At 41.0% G+C, this 11,699-nt stretch overlaps 1 long non-coding RNA gene across 1 annotated transcript in view; it reads left to right on the forward strand.

Moving 5' to 3' along the window:
• The window catches only part of LOC109319936, a 14,489-nt gene extending 12,043 nt beyond the window's left edge, over positions 1-2,446 (forward strand). Inside the window, exons 2-3 of the long non-coding RNA XR_002103676.1 lie at positions 1,119-1,153; positions 2,303-2,446. This is a non-coding gene — a long non-coding RNA (uncharacterized LOC109319936). The remainder of the gene's footprint in view (positions 1-1,118; positions 1,154-2,302) is intronic.
• Positions 2,447-11,699: the final 9,253 nt, after the last annotated feature.

Genomic DNA, 11,699 nt, shown 5'->3' on the forward strand with positions numbered 1-11,699 from the left:
ACTAGGGTTAAATCACTCCCAGGAGAGTTTCTACTGGGAAAGTGAATGTCTGTACACATTCCCTTCTGAAAAAAGTCATAGCACAGTTCTCCAGCTTCCCAGGTTGCTTTGTTTCTTCTCCTCCCCACTCCAGGAGGCAGTATCACTGATTGGACTCTACTGCTCCAGCCCACCAGGGAGCAGAATGTTCCCCCTTCACAATCTCCACATTGTGTTCCAGGGAAACACAGGCTGACTCTGATCACTCTGGGTCAGACAATTAGGGCTGCCCTGTGCACTGCTGCCATCTATCTCCAGGCAGACTAAGAGAGTCTGCAGAGCATGCTAAGATGTATGTACAAAGTGCCCTCTGGCTAGGCAGCAACAGTATTGACAGATTTCTGTTCTTCAGGGACTTGGCATTCAAATGTTTGTTCAGGTGTCTCTGGGTAAGTCTTTCTACCAGGAGAAAAAACATGGGAGAATTCTCCCAGATTATTTGAATGTGTGTATACAGCCTTGGTCAGAACATTGTATAGGGCAGGTAGCCTTATAAGTTACATATTAGGTATGGAATCAAATGCTACGATGTACTAGATAGTTGCTTGTAAGTCTGAAAGATCAGTACAAGTCTTTGACTCCAATCAAAAATTTATTTACTTAAATTGAATTTAAATAAACCAAAATTAAAAATATTTATAATTTCCTGGGCCCAGCAGAACTAGATTTCCCAGACAGAAACACAGATTTGAGAGATATACAGTACAAGAATAATCTGTCAAAGGTACGGAGAATTTTAAGTACCTTAGCATTATCATAACTATATTAAACTATGTTTGGTTTTATCATATCATGTTCTTTGACATTCTGTTTTGTATGTGTGTGCTGTCTGTCAGTCAGAAAGTCAGCATGTCATGAAGGATATTTACTGCAGAAATAGTGTCACTCAAAGCATTCAAATGAGCTGAAAGGAAGAGAGCAAGGAATACATGACAGCTGAAGGAAGGCTTGTTTGAGGTGACTCTCGATTTATTAAGTTAAAATATAGAAAAATGTGTGTACAGAAACTGGATACATTAGAGGACATGTCCTGAAATACACTTGAATTTATGCTGAAAATACTTGTCTTTTCTTTGCAGTTTTTTAGTGCAAAACTTCATGCAATGGATAAACGGTAAGCAAATCCAAATTCTTAAAACAAACAAAAATGCATGCTGAGTTTAAGAAGTGAATGTGCCACCCATATAAAAGTTAAGTATGTGGCAAAAAGATTCATATAGGGCACTTCCTACACATTCATTAATGCTCAGTGGTTACTGCACATTTAATTTAGCACTTGCATAATCAAGTACTAAATAAATGCATAAATAACCAGAGTTACTGTGTAGTAGTGCTGGCGAATGCCTTTTTAGTGATGCTGTTGCGCAGTAACCTAATAATACTGTGCAAGAGTGTGTTAGCACTATGCTGTGACACATTGCTGCACGGTATTATTAGGCTACTGTGCAGTTAGTGTCTCATGTAGACGCGTCCATAGTATAGATTTTCTCTCCAGTGGATTTTCTTTTTTAGCCCATCTTAAGTTAAATTTGGCACCTGCCTGAATTAGTTACATAACATCACCAGGACATGTGCATCAGGACATATCTGATGGGTTTAGAATAAACAGATGAATCAATCCAGGCCACAAGCCCTCTGCCCCTGAGAGAGGGTTAGTGTGGATTATTACCAACTGAGCATAGGAAAATAGGAATTTAAGTCACAGGTTGCTTCCCAGGCTCCTGCAATAGCAGCATGACAACATGAAATGTAACTGGGGCAATCTCACAGAATATTTAGGAAAGAGGGTGAAAGAAGCAATACAGTTCTGATGATGTTATAGCCACATGCTTCAGAGTTTTGGGGAAAACATGCTGAGTTTTCATTTTGATGTGACTTTTCTCAAATTATTTTTGTATAAATTACAAATTACAATTACATAACAAATGAAGAGAAAAACAAAACATGCAAAACTATTTTCTCTGCAATTTTCTTTTGCTTAGAATTTTGATAGTTTCTGGTTACACTTAGTATAAATACAAAACAAAATTTGGAAAGTATTAAATCTTTATGGAACAGTTTCCAGCGTACACATAGCTTTAATTTCTGCTCTTTCCTTACTGAAAGTGACGGAGTTTGGCTAGAGTTTGATAGAAAGAGGTTCAGTAATTGCTGTAGGTTTTTTATGTTCTCTCTTGTCTCTAGTTCTTAGTTTTTCTTTTATTGAGGTAAAGAGGAAGAGTGAAACTTTGACTTTGAATAATATTATTGTTGTTTTCTTCAGGTTAGCAACCAACACATATTGGAATGGCTGTTCTGATTCTATGACATATTAGTATAGGTGTACCAACATGAGCCTTAGGACTTCAGTGGGCTCAACTCTTTTTTTCCAGTAAATATGCCATTGACCGAAGGGAAGAATTCTGCTGATGCACAGGAAAAACTCCATTGATTTCAACAGGGTTGTTCCAGATCTACGTGTGTATAAATGAGAGAAGTAAGTTCTATTCAGTTTAGTCAGAGTATTGTAATTATAATAAATTATACGAAACCTTATAGTTTCTTTCAGATTTAAATATGTACGGTGTGCTAGAAGAGGAATGTATTTTTTGTCAATTAATCTTTGCATGTTAAAATTTTCACCGTAATTTGTAAGCAGTTCTTTAGTACCTAACCTGTTAAATATTGTCCGGTAATTTTATTTCTTATTAGACTTGCTGTTTACTTCAACTGAAAATAACATATCAACACAAAACACATATTTGCACTGATTTACATTGTGATCTACATTTGGTATATATAACTGATTTGATTTGACTAAATGTCATTTTTGCATGAGCAAAGTTTATCTCTGTAACTAAACAGAAGTCAGAGAAATTACACCAGGAATTAATATGAGTTATAAAGAATGTATACAATTTCAGAAACAATACAAAACTTTTGAAGATCATACAGCATTCCCGAAAATACTAGCATCAGTGGAATAGCATGGGGGGAAATATGGCCCTTAATGCCTACCTTAATTCTAAGCACTGTACTCAAAGGTAGTCGGTCTGTTGTTTTTGTGTCTGTATTGCACCTATTTTACAAGTAGGTTCTAAAAACTAACAGACAACAGAAGTATATTCTAATGTATTTTTAAATGTGTATAATTCATTGAAATGTTACTATTCATAGACAGTGATCTTTTATCATGGCAACTGCTAAAGTCATTGTAACAACACCAAAAATAGTAAAAGCAGAGTGAGAAAGGTGTTATGGAATTATAGAATCATAGGGCATCTTTACAGGTGCTTTGGGTGGAGGTGCTTTAATTAGAGCAGCTCTAGGGAGATACTCTAATCAAAGCACCTGCAACATCTTGTGTATTCAGCGTCCTGCACTTCAAACTGGCAGCAGGGGCACTTTAACTAAAGCTTGTTTGTTTAACTAAAGCTTGTGCCTCTTGCTGAGTGTTCACTTCCTTTGTCTTTGTTCTGGTTTAGCAAAGGTATCAAACATATAGCCTGTGGGCTATACCCGGCCCATAGAGCCCTGCTATCTGCTCCCCACCCCATGTTGCCCTTGGGTTTGAGCACATGGGGCACAGTGCACCCTGGACCAGCTCCATAAGTGGAGCTTGGGACACATGACACATGCAGTGCCTGCTCTAGCTGCTCTGGGACAGCGCTTCACAGGCAGGTGTGTGCAGCATGGATCCCAGAGTGGCTACAACAGGCACCACATATAACACAAAGCCAAGACTGGATGGAGTGAGCACTGCACTACACATGGTGCTGACCAGATTGAGCCACATGTGGCACCTGTTCTGGCCACTCTGGAGGCTTACGCAGCACAGCGCTACATAGCATGTGGGTCCTGGACTGGCTGAAGCAGGCATTATATGCAGTGCAGTTCCCAAAATGAGCACTGTATGCAGAACATTCTGGCCAGGGTGGGCACTGTGTGCAGTGTGGCGCTTGCTCCACTTGGTCTGGCCTTGGTCTTGGACAACCCCAGTCAGACCACCACGTGTGATGCTCATTCTGGCTTCTTTGGGATCTGTGCCACACATGCCTGCACAATCTTTTTAAAACTCTTGGAACTTGTCACTTCTACTCCTTTTTCCCTGAACAATAGTTGTCCTATTGTGCAAATCCTTGAAAAATATAATTTAAATATTAACTTTGTCATTTCAATTGGTTAATATTGCTTGTTCTTTTCTTTCTCCTTTAAAAACCTTTTGAGCATTTCCCAAGCAGGAGTTGAATAATAAAGCAGTACACAAACAACAGTGCTTCAAAACAAAAGATGATTGCGTGAGATAATTCAAAATATTGTTTTACATGAGCTCAATATTTTTGTTGTAAATCTATTTCAGAGGTTATTGTAACTTAATCAGCTGTTTAGTATTTTACACACCTGCATATTTATGTTGGCTGATACAACATCAGAAATTTTTAGCTGTCAGAAATAATCCAAATATATAAAAAAGTGTTCTTTATTCAATTTACAGTGTGAAGATATAACCTACTGGTAGGCTTGTGTTTGGCTCCTATGTGTGTGATTTGCATAGGGCATGAGTCTGCTAATCTTTTGATTAAGGAACTTTAGTCAAGCAGTAGCTCCTCAGGCTTTCAGGTCTGGAAGTCTGGTTTGGTCCCTAGTGTCAGCTAAGATGGCCAGCATCAGAAAATATTCATGACTGCCCAATCACAAAATGCTGCACAAGTGGACACTTGTCCCCATGCAGGACCTCTTTGAAGACTTAGAAAGTCTGTAATTTTAGCATAGGACCTCAAGAAAGTAGCTTATTTGATGAGCGTAGGAGCCTAAGGGTAAAAAATCTGGGAAATATATATCCAGGTCATCTAGTTACACATGTCAGATGATTGGTTGCTAGGCAACAGCTATTAGATTGGTCTATTGGTCTACTACTTTGTGTGTTTAGGAAAAGTATAGAGTGAGGGAAGAAATAAATTGTGCGATTCTTCATTTCTTTAGTTAGTTTTCCCTAATATAAAGTTGCATCTGGAAAAGAAGCCTCACAATTAATAAGAATCTTTGGCCGCTGAAGTGATGTCCTCTTATAGCTGCAGTAACTCTTATGAAAGCCAAATAAATGAGCAGATGGCAATATACTGGTTACAGCTACAGACTGGGCCTTCTCAAGACAAACCCTTTTCCCTAGTCCTACCACAATAAATTTACTATTCCACATGAGTCTGAATGGTCAAAAAAACCCACCTATAATAAAATACACATTGAACGCATCTACATATGCACATTAATGAACTGAATAAACTCTGGAGCTTCTTGTTCCAGAGCTCGTTGTTTCCGCATGTCGCATCTTCATATGCTCCTGGGACTGCAAAACATTAAGCAGCCCTGGCTGAAAGGGTGCTAGCCCAGGGCTGCTCTCCCCAGCTCAACTTGCTGTGGAGGGGCTGGCTGGGGCACAAAGCCCTTCAGTGCAGGGCTAGCCGGCGGGCAGCTCCCTCACTGAAGCACCCTCGTACCCCAGCCAGTTGCGTCAGTGTCTAGCTGTGTACTGCTGTGGAGTTTTTTACTCCACAGCAGGATAGTACTTATATTTACAAGCATTATCCTGCGGCAGAGTGAATTAGTTTACTCCAGGGGCACATGAGTAGACATGCAATGTTTACTGTGCAGCAAATTAGTCTACTGCGCAGTAAGCATCTTATGTAGACATGCCATTAGAACACAACCTCTTCCATACCATGGCCAGCCCTAGGACCTCATCTAATATGCTGGAGACTTCATTTTCATGTAACAGCCTGGGAGGGCAAAGTGGTCACAACTCACTAACAGCTCTTTTCTTGCCTATTTTGATTCTACTGAGACAGGGAAAGCAGGAATCTCTGTGTCTCTGAAACCTAATCTTCTGGATGACACATTGAGGGTTTTGCTGATAAGAAAGCATTTTACTTCCCCTTCCCCTGTCAGCATAATACCAATTACCGACCAATCTCAGTTTAAATGGGGATGAACTGTTCTTCTTGGGAGTCCTCCCTCCTGCACTGGTGATGGGCTTACACCTTTGACACAGAAGCTGTTGTAGATATGAAGCAAGCTCTATCTTAGTAGTTGCAATTCTCCTGTAGGTGGCTGGGTAGAAAGCACAACAAATATACTACAGGTTAGGACAGTTAGAATCATGTCAGTGTGGTCTTACGCCCAGCTATGAAGTGCCACCAACCTTCACAATTTTATTACAAGTTTCAGAATTTGGTGATTTTCTTTAAGCCCTGATCCCTGGAGTCCTGAAGCAATGGATAATACTGTTTTCATTGAAAACATAGGCCATGTACAGGTAGGACACTTCTACTGGGAAAATTGCTGATCTGGGAAAAACTAGGAGTGAACAAGCATTCATTCAATTTCTCCTAGAGAAAGCACATCCCCTCTGGAAGAAAGTTGTTCCAGGTGGAGATCTGGAGCATCTCCCCTGTGAAAGTTTCTCTTGCAATAACGAACCCCTGTACAGTGCTCTCGTCCCCTCGTGGTTCGGTCTGGAAGGAGAGTGGAGCAGCTGCCTGCCTCTTCCCCAGACTGAGAACTGGCAACTGGGTCTCATGGATAGTGGTCAGAAGTTGGGGACACAGGGGAGGTGGGCTCAAGGAGAGGCTCCCCAAGCTTGCTTCCTTGCATTCTGAGCTTCTTATCACCGCCCACACCACCCACCCAGTTGGCTGATTTTAAAAGCAGAAGGCAAACAGAAAGAATCCAAGATGATTCCATTCAAAACCCCCTAATGTTTTTAAAGATAATCTCATGATTTCACAGTGTGTAAAGTCTTATGAGTGGCAACAGTGTTGGCAATGCAATGCCTATTGAAGATAGTACATGCACAAGATAAGGAAATCCTGAGAGCTGTCCTAATATACTGGAGGGGTTGAGTCATTTCCCAGGTGCCCCAGGATAGGATTGGCCCGTTTTGTACACCTCAATTCCTTTCCCAGGTTTAGGATTGGGACAGGAATCAATTGGAAGCAAAAAAACATATACAGGTTCTGATTCTAATGGAATTACATGTGTAAAACTTGAGTAACAAAGTGGTAAATCAGGTCCTTATTTTTAGATTCGCAAGAGCAATTGCAGTGCTACAGGCATCCTGCGAAATGTGAGTTACAATAGCAGATCTTGAAATTTGTGGCTTTGAGCTAACTATAGACTGTCTGACTTGCACATTGGAATTGAAAAATCAGTTCACCTTTCAGCACAATATATGCACCATTGCCAAAATTTGAGATGTTTTATAGCTAGTAATGGACAAAGCTGATTTAGTAAAGGTTTTCTTCCTCTGAACATGGGTTACTGGCCTACCTGCTACTATTGCACTACCTTCACACTATCTGGGCATCAGGTCAAGTAGTAAAACTACTTTCAGATGTCTACCTCATAAATCCTAATCCTGCTTTCCTTCTATATACATCCCATGTGGTGTTTATTTTAAAGGCAGAGACCAAACACATTCCAAAATACAATGCTCAGCTCAGTGACTGATCTCACTGACTGCCATGATTAACATAAATAATGGATTTCAAAAAATAAAAACTGACATTTTGGCAGCACTGCTAATTGTATCCTTGCTTCCTAATGATTCACATGTATACCATTCTGCATGCACAAAGCTCCTGTTGCCTTCAATTAGTTCTACCAAAGAACCCCAAGACATAATAAGGTCCAAAGTCCCCATACTATAAACACTTGTACACATGCTTAATTGTACATACATGAATCATCCAAGAGATCATAATCATTCATGAGTAAAACTAAACATACACAATTGCAAGTGAGGAGTAAGTGCTAGGAAGTTTATTTGTAATCTACTCATGTGAACGGTACACCTGAGCTGATACATATGGGGAGCATTTACATGTGTGCATTTACTGTCCAGTAACCAAAATTATGTAGCAGTACGGGTACACGTGTACATGTGCATTCCTGTACTGCACAGTAAATATGGTGATTTATGTTGACTTGAGCCTAAATGTGATACCTGTGTCACGTAGGTATCAAATTTATGCCCGATTAGTTACTGTGCAGTAACGCACATGTAGATGCCTTACTGTGCAATAACACTGTGTGTGTGGACTGACTTGGGACTAAAGCTAATAACATTATTTATGTTAATCATGGCAGTCAGTGAGATCAGTCACTGAGCTGGGCATTGTATTTTGGAACGTGTTTTGGTCATTCTAGTCTCAAGTCAGTCCACACACAGAGTTAATGAACCTAAAAGCCTTGATGTGTAGTTGCCAGCCTGTTCCCTCTTACTGTGCAGTAGTTTACTACACAGTAAGTTTAAGCTGGTGTAAATGCATGTGTAGACACACCCATGGTTCAGTGCTCTCCCTCTCCCACTCTTGCCATTGTCAGAGACAGGATACTGGACTATGGAATGTTGGTCTGACCCAGTATGGCACTTATCTTCTTATGTAACTGTATATTTAGCTATGTTTCCAAGAACACTTAAATCTTTTGCTTATAATTTGGTATGAAATATATTTTCTTGATTTCAGTACCTAAAAATGCCATTACAGAGAAAATGAAGACACATTTTTTGTTTCAGCATTTTCCTTTTCTTCTTCCTCCCTATAAACTAAGTACAGAGAATGGTTCACACAACCAAAGACTATTTTATCCCTTTTAAAACTACTTTGCTCTATGATTAGAATCAGTTTCTGAAAAATAGTTCCTTTCAGAAGACTCTGTTGGCACCGACATTAAAATGAATTCACGTATTATGCACACCACATGAATAGAATTGCTATAATGTATTCCAGAAAAATTACCACATGATCACCTTATTTACAATCATTAGAATTTACAGGATTTTTAAAAATTATATCTTTGCAGATGACACATTTTTCCTTCAATATTAAAGGTGCTAGCAGATTAAACTATAATTAAATATGATTCATCAAATAGAACTAAAGACAAAACTAGTAATCAGCGATCCTTTCTCCATTCATAGAAATTGTAGTGGAGGTGTATTTTGTAATTAGTTTACTGATATTTACTTTAGAGCAAGTTAAACAAAATTGTACTAATTTTTCTTTTCATCACCTGGCTGATAACATATTTTAGAATTAATTTGCATAGTATTACAATGGCATTTTTATGCTGAACACAGGGCTACTATTGAAAAACAGTCAGCACAGGTATATGCTTCAAGGTGAGTCAAGTTTAGATTCAAACCAAATGAAATAAATAAGAATACTTTTAAATTTGGTGGCAAAGTAACCAGCCTTCTGGTTTATTTATTTATTTTTTGGGGCAATCGACTGGGCAAGCTTGAAACATTAATATTAACTGCTTCAGCTGGCTTAGTTCACTGGTGAGCTTCCTATTTGAAAGAAAGGAAATGCTAGTGGGAAGTGAAGTACAAGGCTGTAGTCGATGTTGGTTTTAAAAATATGACACCTTGATGGACATGCATATTTCCTTCCTAAATTCAGTTTTAATATTGGTATAACTCCAGTCTGGTGCTCAATTGTGATGTGACTGCGAAACATGTGATTCTCTTCTTGTATACTCTTCTGTAAAACCAGGGAAGAGAACCTTGCCTTCAGTATGGATATTTATTATGCCTGCTCTGTTAGATTCTAGGTGTCAGATTCTAGGTAGTGGGAGCTGAACAAAGATAATGGCCTATTCACAGAGTACAATTCTTTGGAATCTGAGCCAGTCAATGAGGATTAGAACTAGGGCTGTCAAATTATTAAAAAATGTGATCATTATTAGTTGCACAATTAAAAATATTAGTTGTAATTAATTGTGATTTTAATTGCGCTGCTAAAACCTCAAAATTGTGCAAAATTATGCAGGTACTTTGTATGGTTGGGGGTGAGTTTGTGGGGTGTGTATGTGGTGGGGACTCATGAAGGTGTGGGGGGCTGTGGGTGTATGTGTGGGGTTTGGAGCCTGGGAGCAGAGGGAGCACATGCCCTGGCAGGATGCAAGGTCAGGAGCGAGGTGAAGCAGCAGGTCTGGGGGAGGCAGGAAGGTGGCTTGGGAGTGAGGGACAGACACACACCACACACACAAAGACACACACATGCACAGACAGACACACAGTAGCACACACAAACAAGACCCAACAGGTAAGTCTGTGGAGGGGGAAGGACAGAGAAAAAAGGAAAGGGGGTGCAGATTGAGGTCCTCACAGTGAGGGAGGTAGTCAGGCAAGGGCAGGGGTTGGGCTGAATGGGACCCCAGGGCTGGGATGGGCCATGGGATGGAGCTGTGGGTGCTGTGGGCGGGAGGGGTTGCGGGTCCCTGCCACTGTGCGCACCCCTGGTGGAGGCCTGGGGGGCACATGCTCCGCAGAATTGTGTGTGGGGTGGAGTGGGGTGGAGTGTGGGAGGCCAGCATGGGGTTGTGCGGCTAATGGGGCAAAGGCAACAGGGCACAGAGCACCAGCCTTCAGCAGGCAACCTGCCTCCTCCTTGAGCACAAATCCAGGGGACATGTACCCCCCCCTGCATTCCCCAGGGGTGCACACAGTAGCAGAGAGCTGCACCCCGTTATCATGCCCCTGGATGAACCACCTGCAGCTCTGTTCCACAACCCATCCCAGCCCCGAGGCCCCATTCACCCCTGCCTCTGCCCCACTCCCACCATCACCATGGGGGACTTGATTTGCCCTACTGCCCCTTCCCTTTTTCCCCACCTCTCCCCCTCCACAGACTTACTGGTGCTGCGCTGTTCTACATGCAATGTGCAGGTTGTGGCTGCTTGTGTGTGCATGTGTGTGTACCCCTCCCCACTGCATCCACTTAGAGCCCACTCCTGAGTTGCCCTGTGGTCCTCTGCATTGTCACCGCTGCCCCACTGAATGACTTGGAGGTGGCAGAGCAGAGCCCGGGCATGGGCTCCAAAACCATGTATGCAATTAATGTATTAAAAAAATTAATGCAACAACTAATTAACACTTTAATCACATGCATTAACTGTGATTAATTGACAGACCTAATTAGAACTGCTCTCAGACTCAGGGCCAGAGGAAGACAAGGGGTGCATCTACACAACACCATACAGCATGCTATGGTAATGGAGTGATCCGGTGTGTCTACACATGATCATTAACTATATTGCTTTAGTAGTACACCATTGGGTATAATTTGCTGCTACAGCAACATAGTGGTGAAATTTACCCATGTACTACACTTACAACACAGTAACCATCCATACTGCCCCATGCTTTATTACTCCCAAAAGGAACGCGCTGTAGTGATGTTCTCATATGGCCAGGTGTAGATACACCCAACAAGTCATAGCAAGCTCCCTAACCTGTTTGTGCCCAGTTTAAGCAGAGACTCTGGCCCTACACAAAGTCTTTCCTGCTCTATCAAGGGAAAAATAAACTGATATCTTGTTATTTCATTTTAGCTGCTTGAAATTGACTCAGCCTAATCGCATTTAAAAGAGGTAATTATGGTTTTCCAAGTCAGCCTACTTATTCATGCAAAACAGTCAGCACAGGTATATGCCTTCTGATAGAAAAAATTCTGTTTTTCTTCTGAATATGGGCCTTGACTGTCCTACTCTTGTCATTCAACATGCTGCCCACCAAGACACTTATCCACCCACACAGTCTACTTGAAGCGGCAGTCATTTGGAGTAGACTTTATCCTCACTCAAGGACTTCACAATACAGACAATTTTGAAAAACA

Source organism: Crocodylus porosus, unplaced genomic scaffold (genome assembly GCF_001723895.1).
Source record: "Crocodylus porosus isolate Cpor-Errol unplaced genomic scaffold, CroPor_comp1, whole genome shotgun sequence".
NCBI classification, from domain to species: domain Eukaryota; kingdom Metazoa; phylum Chordata; order Crocodylia; family Crocodylidae; genus Crocodylus; species Crocodylus porosus.